At 41.8% G+C, this 12930-nt stretch overlaps 1 protein-coding gene across 5 annotated transcripts in view; it reads left to right on the top strand.

Annotated features, from left to right (window-relative positions):
- Positions 1–12930, top strand: part of APH1B (aph-1 homolog B, gamma-secretase subunit) — a 214118-nt gene that overhangs the window by 125914 nt on the left and 75274 nt on the right. For 4 of the 5 annotated variants that reach the window (XR_007133044.1, XR_007133043.1, XR_007133042.1 and 1 more), the window contains exon 7: positions 10256–10368. The gene's annotated coding sequence lies outside the window, so the exon portion shown is untranslated. Of the gene's footprint in view, positions 1–10255; positions 10632–12930 lie in introns of those variants that run through there. The other variant, XM_047766067.1, reaches the window with a different exon arrangement.

The raw sequence follows: 12930 nt of genomic DNA, 5'->3' as shown, positions 1-12930 counted from the left end.
GGCTGTGGCTGTGGTGTGGTTACAGCTCCAATTCGACCCCTAGCCTGGGGACCTCCATATGCCACAGGTGCGGCCCTAAAAAGACAAAAAGAAAAAAAACAAAGAGTAGATGGGCAGTGAGGTTCTACTGTATAGTGCAGGGAACTGTCTAATCTCTTGGGATAGAACATGATGGGGGAGGATATGAGAAAAAGAAGGTATATGTTCAACTGGATCACTTTACAGCAGAATTGGTACAACATTGTAAATCAACCATACTATCAAGAAAAGAGTTCAAGAGTAGAAGGAGTCCTAAAATTTTGGAAAACTTGAGACACATGGAAGGAAAGTTTTAGTTGGAGGAGAGCTGGAAAAGAAGAGACCAGAAGGAGTGAGAGGAGAGCAGTGAAGGGGTACTGTGCAAAAACCCTTGGATGTTTGCAAACTTTATATTGTGGAAAACTTGCAAACATATATAAAAGTAGAGTATAATCATTATGAACCCTCACGTGGTCATCACTCAGCTTCAATAGTTACCAGCTCATAACCAACCCTGTGTCCTCTATACCCTCACCATCCCATTATCCCTTCCCCAGAGTGTTTTGAAACAAATTTGGGACATCACATTTTTTCAGTGCTTATCAAACATGAGCACCAGAGGGCCCTGGGGGGCTTGTTCAAATAGATCCATGAGCCCCACCTTCAGAGTTTCTGATTCAGCATGTCTTGGGTAGGGCTGAGAATTTGTATTTCTAACAAGTGTCCAGATCGTACTCATGCTGCAGATCCAGGGGCCGCATTTTGAGAACCACTATATTATTTCGTCTGTGCATATTTCTGAACTTTTAAAAAGGACTCCCTTATTTAAAACATAATCGTGATGTTACTATCACTCACAAGAATCAATAATGATTCCTTAATATCACATTTTCCCTGATGTCATCTTGGTGGTTTTACTAACCATTTGTTTGAAATGGGCAGTGCCAGGTTACTCCATCTCTTTAGATGCTCTTGATCTATAGGTGGAATTTGAATTGCTAGCATGAGGAATCATTTGAGCAATAGCACAGAGAGATGTGAGGTGTGTATTGTGAATGGACCACAAACGTTGGGTCTGAAATCCCACTCTTACTACTTACTAGCTGAGAAAGGTTGAACCTGTCATTCAGGTGTTCTGAGCCTCTCTTTGCTCATTTGCAAAATGAATAAGCCTGTCTCATGGGAAATTTGTGAGAATTAAATGACAGTTAAACCAGTGACATAATATGTGATACATTGTGGGGCTATGGAATCAGAAGACTTGGGTTTGTAGAAACTTTGTGACCTTGGGCAAGAATTTAACTTTGCTAATTGTTTCTAATCAATAAAATGGAGCTAGTAGTAGTCCCCCTCCCTTTTTTCTTTTGTCTTGGCTGCACCCAGAAAAGTTCCCAGCATGCAGATGTTCCCAGGTCAGGGATCAGACCTGCGCCACAGCAACGACCCAAGCTGCTGCAGTGACAACACTGAAGCCTTAACCCACTGTGCCACAAGGGAACTCCCCACTTTATAGGGTTGTGAATGAGTTTAATGGGGTAAACGTCTTAAGCATAGAATCCAATATGCAATAAGCACTCAAATTTTCGTTTGTTATGGAAACATCAGTTATTATTAGGAGCACAGTGGATGTCACTTTTCCTTCCCCTGAGTAGGAATGCCTTAGAATTTTGACTTCAAAGTGATGGATTGGGAGATCCTAGGCCACAAATTTTTGTGTTTCTCATCTTATTTCTTAGTTTAGTTAATGGCACCATCATCTTCCCAGGTGCCCAAGTTAGAAACTTTAGGGGGTCAAATTGGACTCCCCCACATTCAGTGTCATCATACATTATAGATGTTTCTACCTTCAGGGGATTTCTAGGATCCCAAACAGAATCAAAGAATTCAGCAGTACCTGTCTCTACTAGGTCTTTGATCAATACAGATTGTCTGTTTTTATTTCCATTACCTCTGCTCTACTTATAAGCACTGACTGCTACCTGCACTGCCCCGTCAACTTTGCCCTGGCCTCTCCTACTCCATCCACCCTGGAAGAGTGACATACTTGGAGTTCCCTGGTGGCACAGCCGGTTAAGGATCTGGCCTTGTCACTGCAGCAACTTGGGTCACTGCTATGGAGCGTGTTCAGTCCCTGGCCTGGGAACTTCCACATACCATGAGCATGGCCACACACACAAAAGTGAGATGCTTTCTATTTCCCCCCTCAGCCTCTGTCCTTTCCTCTTTCCCTCTTTCTTCTTCTGGCTGAACTTCAACGAGTGCGGTTGATGTCTCACTCATCATAAGGAGCTGTTCTTGTTTTATCTTTCCCGGCTTTATCCCTGTCCCTTCCATTTCCCTCCCTCCCACTGGGCACCTTGCTTCAACTTGCACCACTGCCTCTTATCACAAAGGTAGGAGAAGTTTGTTTCTCTCCTGGATAAGCACCAATGGAAAAATCCAGGGGCCTAGTTATGTGGACTAACCCCTCCGAACACCCCTCGGTGCCTTTCTCTTAGCACATCCTTTCAAATGTCTCCAGGCTTTTGTTTTGAGGGTAGAGTTCAGTTGACACAGGACTTATTTTCTTTTTCTTTTTTCTTTTTTGTCTTTTTAGGGCTGCACCTGTGGCATATGGAGGTTCCCAGGCTAGAGGTCGAATCAGAGCTGTAGCTGCCAGCCTACACCACAGCCACAAACACATCAGATCCGAGCCAGGTCTGCTATCTACACTACAGCTCACAGCAACACTGGATCCTTAACCCAGTGTGCAAGGCTAGGGATCGAACCTGTGTCCTCATGGATACTAATCAGATTCTTTTCTGCTGAGCTACAATGGGAACTTTATTTGTTTGTTTGTTTATTTATTTGTCTTTTTAGGGCCACACTCGCAGCATAGGGAGGCTCCCAGGCTCGGGGTTAAATTAGAGCTGTAGCTGAACTTATTTTTTCTCATGCAGTGGTTACTGAATTAAACCTGTCCTCACTGCTTCAACCAGTTCCTGGCTTTGTTTCTCTGTGACATGTCCTAGAATACTGCTACCAGTTTGCTTTCCTACCTGAGGAACAGAAGAGTTTTTGCTTCCCTACCATCTTGCCAGTTTCATATTATACCATCTCTTAATTGTTGCCAACCTCACGGGTGAAACAAAGATTTCTATTGTTTTAATTTCCATTTATCTAATGGCTAGTGAGCATTTACCTGATAACAGTGGGGTTGAGCGAAACGAGTGGATTTTCTTGGGTGAGTCACATTTTCATAGTCTTGGCCCGTTTTTCTACTGGGTTCTCTCTCTCTTTCTGATTGGTTTGTAGGACTTTCTTATATATTCTAGGTAATAGTCCCTTGCTGGTTTTAAAAGTATCAAATGTTTCAGTTTTTCACCCATCACGTGATTTTGATAATGATACCCATCGTTATCATTAGCATTAATTTTGACATTTTTAGTTTTTTAAATTTTTTTAATTTTAATTTTTAATTTTGATTTTTTTTTAGCCTACAGCTGCACTTTTTAGGGCTTTTTTTTTTAATCCTTCTCCCACTTTTAAGATCATAAATATATTCTCCTACAAATATTTTCCATGTATTTGTTGGTAGAGTTGCCTTTCACATTCATATCTTTAATGCATTTGAAGGTCACCTTTGTTTATGGATTAGGGATCCAACTTAATTTTTTTCCATCTAGTGGATCAGTTTTCCCTGTGCTATCTGCTAAGTGGCCTATCTTGTCCCCATTGATTTGTGATATATTTTTTCCATTCATCGGGTACACTCACACCCAAATGTATAAACGTGCGTGTGTACACTTCTGAGCACTTTCTGACCGTTGGCCTATTTGCATGCTTCTTTGCCAGTACCATAGTGTTTTATTATATAGAGTAGAGTGGGGCAAGTCCTTCCTCTTTGCTCTTTTCTCAAAACTGACTCAACTGGTTGTAGACTTTGGTTTTATTCTTCGATATAGATTTTTGAATATGCATTTACATTTCCTAAAAATATTTGTTGGAAGCATATTGGAACTGCCTTGAATTTTTAGGATGACTTTGGAAGAATTGATATTTTTACATGTTAAGGAGTCTTTCCCAGCACCGTGGCCTACCTCTTTGCTTATTCAAGTCTTATATTGTAACCTTTAATTGGAGTTTTACATTTCTCACCAAAAATTCATTTTAGGTACTTTATTTTTTTGCTGCTCTTGTGCAAGTTATCTTATTTTCTATTATGTTTTCAGGCTGAATATTGCTGTGGTAGAAAAACGATACTGATTTTTATAAGCAGATCTTGTCCCTGACATCCTTGCAAACAACAAATGGTAGCTCTAAAATTTTTTCCTATTAATTCTATGAGGTTTTCTACATAGATAATCATATCACTTATAAATAATGATGGCTTTGTCACTCCCTGTCAAATCTTTATACCTACCTCTTCTTTTTCATATCTTATTACACTGGCCAAGACCTCTAGTACTCTGTTGAGTAGTAGCGGTTCCTGTTCTTAGAGGGAACGTAGGCCTATCTGCACCTGTTATCTCCTTCCTATCCCCATTGGTTAAACTAATGATTCTATTTTGTCTTGTAGTGGAGTTGGGATAGACAGGAGTCTGTCCATGAAAATATGAGGGAGTTAAAGATCCCAAGATAAGATCTTGCCCACCTATGACATCTTTCCTCTTCCTCTGTAAACTGCAATCACAGACATACACACCCTGTTTTTTTTTTTTCTTTTCTTTTTTTTAAGGGCCACACCTGTGGCATATGGAAGTTCCCAGGCTAAGGGTCGAATCAGAGCTGCAGCTGCCAGCCTTATACCATAGCCACAGCAACGCAGGGTCCAAGCTGTGTCTGCAACCTACACCCAGTTCACAGCAATGCCAGGGATCAAACCTGCATCCTCATGGATACTAGTCAGATTTGTTACTGCTGAGTCACAATGGGAACTCCCATACACACCCTGGAACCCAACTATTTGCTGCCATTCTAGAGGATTCTCACTATTATTACATTAAATACTCAGATCTACCAATTCCCAATTTCTGAGGTACTCCCAAAGCTGGGTTGAAGTAGATAAACAGTAGCCTAAAATAAGTTGCCATTTTGTCAGAATCCAGAAGCATGAGTGATATTTCTGAAATAATTATGATCATGAGACTGCTCTCTTAGGCCATTGAAGGCTCTCATTGTAAGCTCTTTAATAAGAGCATTCAAAGGTCTTGACAGGTTGGCCTTACCTCCTTTTCCACTTACCACAACTTATCCCGTATTTAAACCACTCTGGGTGATTGCCTTTCCTGAACATGTGTACTTTGAACCTAATCTGTTTACCATAGAGTTACCATGCATAGAGTTCCTTACCCTTTATCCACATTGAGAAGTCCTCCTCATTCATCAAGGCTCAGAACAACTCGTCATTCTTATGAAGTCTTCTCAAGTTCATCCCATGGTTGTCCATCATTTCTTCCCCAGGGGTCCCCATAGCACTTCTCTGTCAGATTTGCCTTATATTTCGTTGTTAGTTATCTAACTGTCCCATTAGATAGTGACCTCCAGAGGACAAGGACTGTGTTTTATTCATCTCTATCTCCACAGCAGTTCTTCATAATAGAATATGCTCAATAAATTTCTTTTCATCAAATTAAGGTAAAGAAGTCACAAATTATAGGAAAAAAAAGTCATTAATAAGGATGAAGTAGTGCTCTTGCCTAATCTTGGTTCCAGTAAGATTGAGTGTGAATGTGCAGAGGTATCTTCAGTAATACTCAGCAACATGCAAATAGGAATGAGAACAGACACTGTAAACTCCTAGTCATTCTCTTTATTATCTGATAGATTTTTTATTTTAATTTTTATTTTTTCTACTCTACAGCATGGGGACCAAGTTTCATTTACATGTATACATGATAGATCTTTTGAGTGCTATACTGACAGGTATTCCACCTGTGCAGTGCTGAGCAACTATTAGCACAAAATGTACCTGCAAACTCTAACATTTAGGGACAGTTGTGGAAGTTAGCATGTGGACAGACATTCCTGGGTCTCTGTTCCTGAATAATATTCCTACTTGCACTGTTAGGTGGGTATCCTTACACACAGCTCTTGAAATGTATCTATTTATAGGTGAAGATTATGAGACAAATGGAAATTTATTCTGAAAATAATTACCTTGGCTTTTGATAGGAATTTCCAATAAGTGGGCTAGATTAGTCATGATATGGAGGAGACATGAAAAAGGTACATGGGGAGTTCCCATCGTGGCTCAGCAGAAATGAATCCTACTAGGAATCATGAGGTTGTGGGTTCGATCCCCAGCCTTGCTCAGTGGGTTAAGGATATGGTGTTGCTGTGGCTGTGGCAGAGGCCGGCAGCTGTAGCTCTGATTAGACCCCTAACCTGGGAACCTCCATATGCCACGGGTGCGGCCCCAAGTGAAGTAAAGATAATAATGTTTACATTGTTCCTTTTCTCTGACTGATATGCAGTAGCTTCTTTGGCGTGTTTGTTCTTTTTGCATCCCTGGACACTGAGTATAGAGGGTATTATTATCATTTTGGTGAAAACTGAGATAAAGAGAAATTAAATTCATTTTCATCAGTAGATTGCTACAGCAATGGCCCTCAAGGTGTTCAGATCTCCCTGGATCCACCCCCCTCGAGTCATACCTTCCCCACTGACCCAGGCTTGGCTCTGTAGCTTATTTTGACCAATGAGACAAGAGAAAATATGACACCAGTTGACAATGTTCACTGCTTGTATATTGGAGCTTGCCCTCTCTTACTGCCCTGTGGTCCCCTAAGTCCACCCTAGTGGGACCACCATGTGAAGCCTGGGTTAGCCTGCTGAGGATGAGAAGTCACACAGAGCAGAGTTGAGTCATCCAAGTTGACTCCTCCTTAACCAGCCGCCTGTCAATCTCCAGATACGTGAGTGAGGCCAGCCACCTTCAGGTGAGCCATGTACAGACCTCAGAGACCCACCACACCAACCTAGATCAGAACTGTCCAGATGACTTAGGAAATCGTGAAAAATAACAAGTGTTTGGTATTTTAAGCTACTAAGGTTGCAGGTAGTTTTTGACACAGCAAAACCTAACTGGTCCATTTCCCAAGAAAGCCTACTGGAGCTTGCTCTTGAGGTCCCTGGCCCCTAGGTTCATGTTTAATTGCTGCTACTCTTCTAGTCAAAGGTCAGGCTGAGATATGCAAATGTAAGGGTATTTTGTATCTTAGGTGTGATCAGGCCTCTTCTTGAATTCCTCAAGGGCAAAGGCCATGCCTATATTTTATGGCTAAAGCAATACCTTGCTTTAGTCATAAAATATACTCAGTGAGGGGTATGACTCTTCTGGAAAGGAGTGAAAAGTTATGTTCTTAGGAGTTCTTATGAGACTGGAAGGTAAAGCTACCTGTGGGGTGTTTAACTCTCAGAATGTATAGAGGGGACAGATATTTCTAGTTACAAAGAAGGTTTTAGACTAACAGACTTCCCTGAGAGAAAAGAGAGGAAGGGAAAAGCAGGAACCATCTTTTTCTCCCCAAGCCCAGACCAGAGTCTTGCAGTGACACAGTGACATCTGTGTGAACATCTGTGACATCTGTGTGACATCAGTGACATCTGTGTGAACAGTGCCCCCTAGACTTGTGCAGTGCACAACTTATGCAGCTATACGTGAGACCCCTGCTTGGCATCCAGTAAATGTTGAGTGAATGGATGAGCAAGCAAGCAACTGAGGATGAGTGCATGTGTACACATTATGTTTGTAACATTTAGCAGAGTTTTACTTGGAAAGAAAAAGAAACCAAATTAGAACGAGTCTCCCTGTTTAGTGGGCTCCCAGAGCACAAACCCCTTTGCTTTTGGTGTGAGGAAAATGAGAAAGGAGCCAAATAAATTGTGTAGATCAGACATAGATTCAGAGAAGGAATTTTTACCAAATTTTGTAGTTGAAAAAATAAAAACTCATTTTGGTTAATGGTGACACCTAGTGGTATATCAAAACCATGGGTTTTCCTTGGAGTCTTATTTACATCCGTGGAGGAGTCCTTTTTCATCACGGACCCCCACTTCCTTCATAGATTAAGTAGCCGAGGCCCCGCAGGCCTTCTGAGGCCAGCGTGGGTGGGATGCTGTTCTAAAATTTAACTCTTCAGGAACCGTCCTAGCAGAGACCTCAGAATAAATGCCAGGGGAGGGGGTACCCTAGGTTACTCATTGTCACTTAGGACTAGACCTCTGTTCTCAGCTGTCTGCCTTTCTTTTGCATTTTACTCTTTCCCCATCCCCTTCCCCCACTTCTTCTACTTGTCCTTTTATTCTATTCTCTTTTCTTCTCTGGCAAGACCCAGTGGCTTATCTTTCTCTCACTCTTCCTCTCTCCTTCGCTTCCTTCTTTCCTCATCTGCTTTCACTTTCCCCTCCTTCCCCCCCTCCTTTTCAATCCTCTCTCTGTGCTCGTTGTTGCCGCTGGAAGATGCTGCAGACCCCAGAGCTGCACTGTCTACTGCGGTGACCACCAACCCATATGGCTATTTAAATTCAAATGAATTAAAACTAAATAAGGAGTTCCTGTTGTGGCACAGCAGAAATGAATTCGACTAAGAACCATGAGGTTGCGGATTCCATCCCTGGCCTTGCTCAGTGGGTTCAGGATCCAGCATTGCCATGATCCCTGGTGTAGGTCGAGACACGGCTCAGATCTGGCGTTGCTGTGGCTGTGGAGTAGGCCAGCAGCTGTAGCTCAGATTAGACCCCTAGCCTGGGAAACTCCATATGCCATGAGTGTCGCCCTAGAAAGACCAAAAAAAAAAAAAAAACTAAACAAAATAAGGAGTTCCCATAGTGGCTCCAGGGTTAATGAATCTAACTAGTATCCACAAGGCCTCAGGTTCCATCCCTGGTCTCGCTCTGTGGCTTAAGGATCCAGCATTGCCATGAGCTGTGGTGTAGGTCACAGATGTGGCTTGCATCCCTCATTGCTGTGGCTGTGGTGTAGGCCGGCAGCTGCAGCTCTGATTGGACCCCTCACCTGGGAACCTCTATATGCCACTGGTGCAGCCCTAAAAACACAAAAGACAAAAAAATATAATAAACGAAATGGAAAATTCCCAACCCTCAGTCACAGTAGTCCCATTCCAAGTGCTCAGTAGCCCCAGTGGCTGCCGTATTGGACACTACAGAAGGTGACCACTTTCATCACTCCAGGAAATCCTCCAGGAAAGTGCTGGCCCAGAGTTTGGCTGACCTACCTCTCCAGTCTCTCATCTCTTTTCCTTCTCAGCACCTCTCTCTAAGCAGTAGTTGTTGAACAGTCTGCCCCTGCCCACCCCCCACTCCACTCCATGTGGTGGCTTTCTGTTTTCCCTATATTATTATATAAACTTGTCAAGGTGAGCTTGCCAAGTGAACACAGAAATATGTAATCATATGGGATGGTTTATTCAGGGCAGTGAATGATTCACGGCGTCTTGTTTTCCATGCATTGGAACACATCAAAATATTTTTAAACTCAACACATCAACACAGCACTTAGAACAATTATACTTAGACCTTTTTTTTTCTTCTTCTTTTTTTAATCCACAGGTTTCTACCTTTCTACCTTGTCTTGAGTTAAAGTAGCTTTAAAAGTAAACAGTGCGATTTTTTTTTAAGCCTGGAAAAATACACGTTTCATTTCTAGAATGTCTTTGAAATAATACACAGGAAACTGGTTACAGTTTGGTGTTTGGCTGGGATGGAATGAACATTTCCCTTTCTTGAATATGGTTTTATAGTGTTTGAGTTTTTACCAGATCTTTATGAAGGTGTGTATTCAGAGTGTATGAAATCAAATTCAATTCAAAATTACTTTCAAAGTTAAAAATAATATCTGCAAATGTCAGGACACTGAGAGGATCAAATCAAAAACAGAGGAAAGATAAGTGTTCAGAGAAAGTAATTTCTAAATGAGCCTGCAGGGTCTGGGTGGCATTGTGTCTCTTTAAAGAGATAATGCAGCAGGGCTGGAGTGTTAACTTTCTATTTATGTCCAGCGATAATTTGCCAAGAATCAGAATGAGAAGTGTCCCCTCCTGACTGTTGATTGAGATTTACATTAGAAACAGAAGCTTCCTTTTCCTTTCCACCCATTATTGAGAGTCTTTCCCTCAGTGCCCACCTCCAAAGGGATGGAAAATGCTAACGGCCATTGAGCTTCCCTCACCCACCTCTCTTTCAATAAGGTCTTGATGAACAAAATGCAAGTTACCATTTCTCTTCGTTTCCCTAGGCTCTCCCAGGCTAATTGTGGTCATATGTCCTCTGAATCCCTGGATCTTCAAGGAAGAAAAGAGGATGGAGCCTGAGATCTCACATGACTTCAAAGCTGGTTTCAGCCCACAGGTACTTTGAAACTTGAATTTATATAGCATTTGCAGTAAAGACTCAGGGTTCGAAAAGGGATTTGGGGACCAGGATAGAATGGTCATACCTGCAAGATAAGTGACAGCTATGCACCAATTTAAGAAAAGGGGAAACTGAGGAAACACAGAAATTCGGTGTGAGCTGGGACTCGGTGTTCTTGACTTCCTGTAAGACCACACGGCATACAAACTGTATAATCATATGCCCAGACCAAACTGTAGCATCTCTGGGTACATTCATCTAAATAAAGCAACACCCAGACCATGCCACCCAGTGGAATTGGTTTGTGGTTCTTTCTGACTGTGGACTTCTATGGTGCCAGCCTGGCTTCAGGCGGAATCATGGTTCCCCTAAACGAATAAAGGTTTACACTTTGTCTCTGTGAGACAGGCAGGAGTCGGTTTCTAATGAAAGGCTCTCTGGTGCTCTATGTTTGGAAGACAAATAGCAACCCATCCCTTCAGCAGAGGACCAGCCCCTGTCCTTACACCAAGGAAGACTGGGCATGGGAGATGGTGAGCTCAGGAACATCAGTGCTGCAAGGACCCTGAAAACAATTCTAGTCTAATGTCACATTTTATAGAGAGGGGAGCCGGGGCTCCAAAAGGTGAGGAGGTCAAGTGACCTTTCTAAAATTGCATAAGGGGCTTATAGTTCTCGAGTCTCCTGCTGGCTCCCCAGCCGAGTTGATGCTGCTTCCCCTGCATCATCCCAGCAGCCCTGAAGACGCCTGTGCAGACTCTTTCTCTAGGCTCAGGAAAAGATACCCACGCCTGCACAGTATTCATTCACTGATATGAAGATGGACACCCCAAGGATTGCTCGGTGTGGTTTCCCATCAGATTTTGAAGGTACATGGGTGCTGTCTAATATAGTAGCTACTAGCCACATGGGGCTACCGAGCTCTTGAAATAGGAGCAGTACAAATGAGCATGTGTCATAACTGTAAAATACACATCAGATTTTTGAATATATGGTGTGAAAAAATGTAAATGGTTTCATTGATAATTTTTATACTGATTACATATTGAAATGGTAACATTTTAGATATATTAGGTTGAAAGTATCTGTTTCCCTTTACTTTAGAAGATGTGGCTCCTAGAGCATTCACAATGACATCTGTGACTCACACTATGTTTCCATAACACTGAGATATGCGACAGAGACTCTGCCTTCTGCTTTGCATCTAGGAAATCATATTACAGAACAAAACCTACTGTGTAGCACAGGGTAATCTACTTAATACTGTGCAATAACCTAGATAGGAAAAGAATCTGAAAAGGAACAGATGTATGTATATGTATAACTGATTTACTTTGCTCTACACCTGAAAGCAACACAACTTTCTAAGTCAACTATACTCCAATAAAATTTATTTTAAAGAAGAAGAAATCATATCAGAGTGAAATCACCTCATGTACATGCATTTGACATACTTTCACTGGAGGGAGGGAGAGACAGACAGTCAGAGAGGGAAAGAGATAAGCAGAGCAGTGCCTTGGTGACCTGAGTTGTGAAATGGGACAGAATGTTCCATGTCTCCTCAGGAATCCCAATTTCTGTGCTCTCATAGGGTGAGTACAGTGCCCCCCCCCATCCACAGTTTCCGCATCCAAGGATTAAACCAACCTAAGATTTAAAATATTTGAAACAAAAATTCTGGAAGTTTCCAAAAAGCAAGACTTGGATTTGCCATGTGCTGCAACTATTTATATAGCATTTACGTTGTCCTAGGTATCATAAGTAGGGATGACTTAAAGCTTACAGAAGGATGTGCATGCAAATACTATGCCCTTTTATATAAATGAATTGAGCATCTGTAGGTTTTGGTAACTGCCAGGGGTCCTGGAACCATTCCCCCCATGATGCTAAGGGTCAACTTTTCCAACAGTAAGAGTCCAGGGGGCTTCCACCTGTGCCAGCATGGATAAAGCTCAAAAACCTGGCAGTGAGCAAAGAAAGCAAGTTGTAGCTGCATACAGATGAGTCACTTTACATAAAATTGTAAAACTGCAGAGCTATATATTAAATATGGACATGCATAGAAATTTTAAATATCAGTTCGTAACAGTGACTCCCTCTGGAGAGAGAAGGAGGAGAATGTGATTGGGGAAGGCCTTTCATTCTATCTATAATATCCCTGACATTTATTTTCTACCCTTTGTGTAGACTGGAAATATTTCATAATAAAAGTAAGGTGCCTACTTTTCACACATGTTTAGGTAGTGGAAGAGACAGCATATGTTTTTTATGTTAAGTGTATTCCATTTGCCTAATACCACTTTTGGAACTTCCTATACTGTTCACTATTTACCCTCCTTTAAAAAGCCCATTTCTTTTTTCTTCCAAGGGAGAGGGATAACTTATTTTTTATTATTTAAAGTGTTTTAAATTTCCATTTTGTTTTAGTTTTTCTTGGCCTTACCTGTGGCATGTGGGAGTACCTGGGCCAGAGATAGAACCCGAGCCACAGCAGTAACAGTGCTGGATCCTTAACCATTAGGTCACCAGGGAATTCTGAAAAGAGTTTAATAGAAACAT

Source organism: Phacochoerus africanus, chromosome 2 (assembly GCF_016906955.1).
Source record: "Phacochoerus africanus isolate WHEZ1 chromosome 2, ROS_Pafr_v1, whole genome shotgun sequence".
Classification (NCBI taxonomy): Eukaryota; Metazoa; Chordata; class Mammalia; order Artiodactyla; family Suidae; genus Phacochoerus; species Phacochoerus africanus.
Note: the sequence above shows the minus strand (reverse complement) of the source record. Positions and strands in the feature narration are given on the sequence as shown.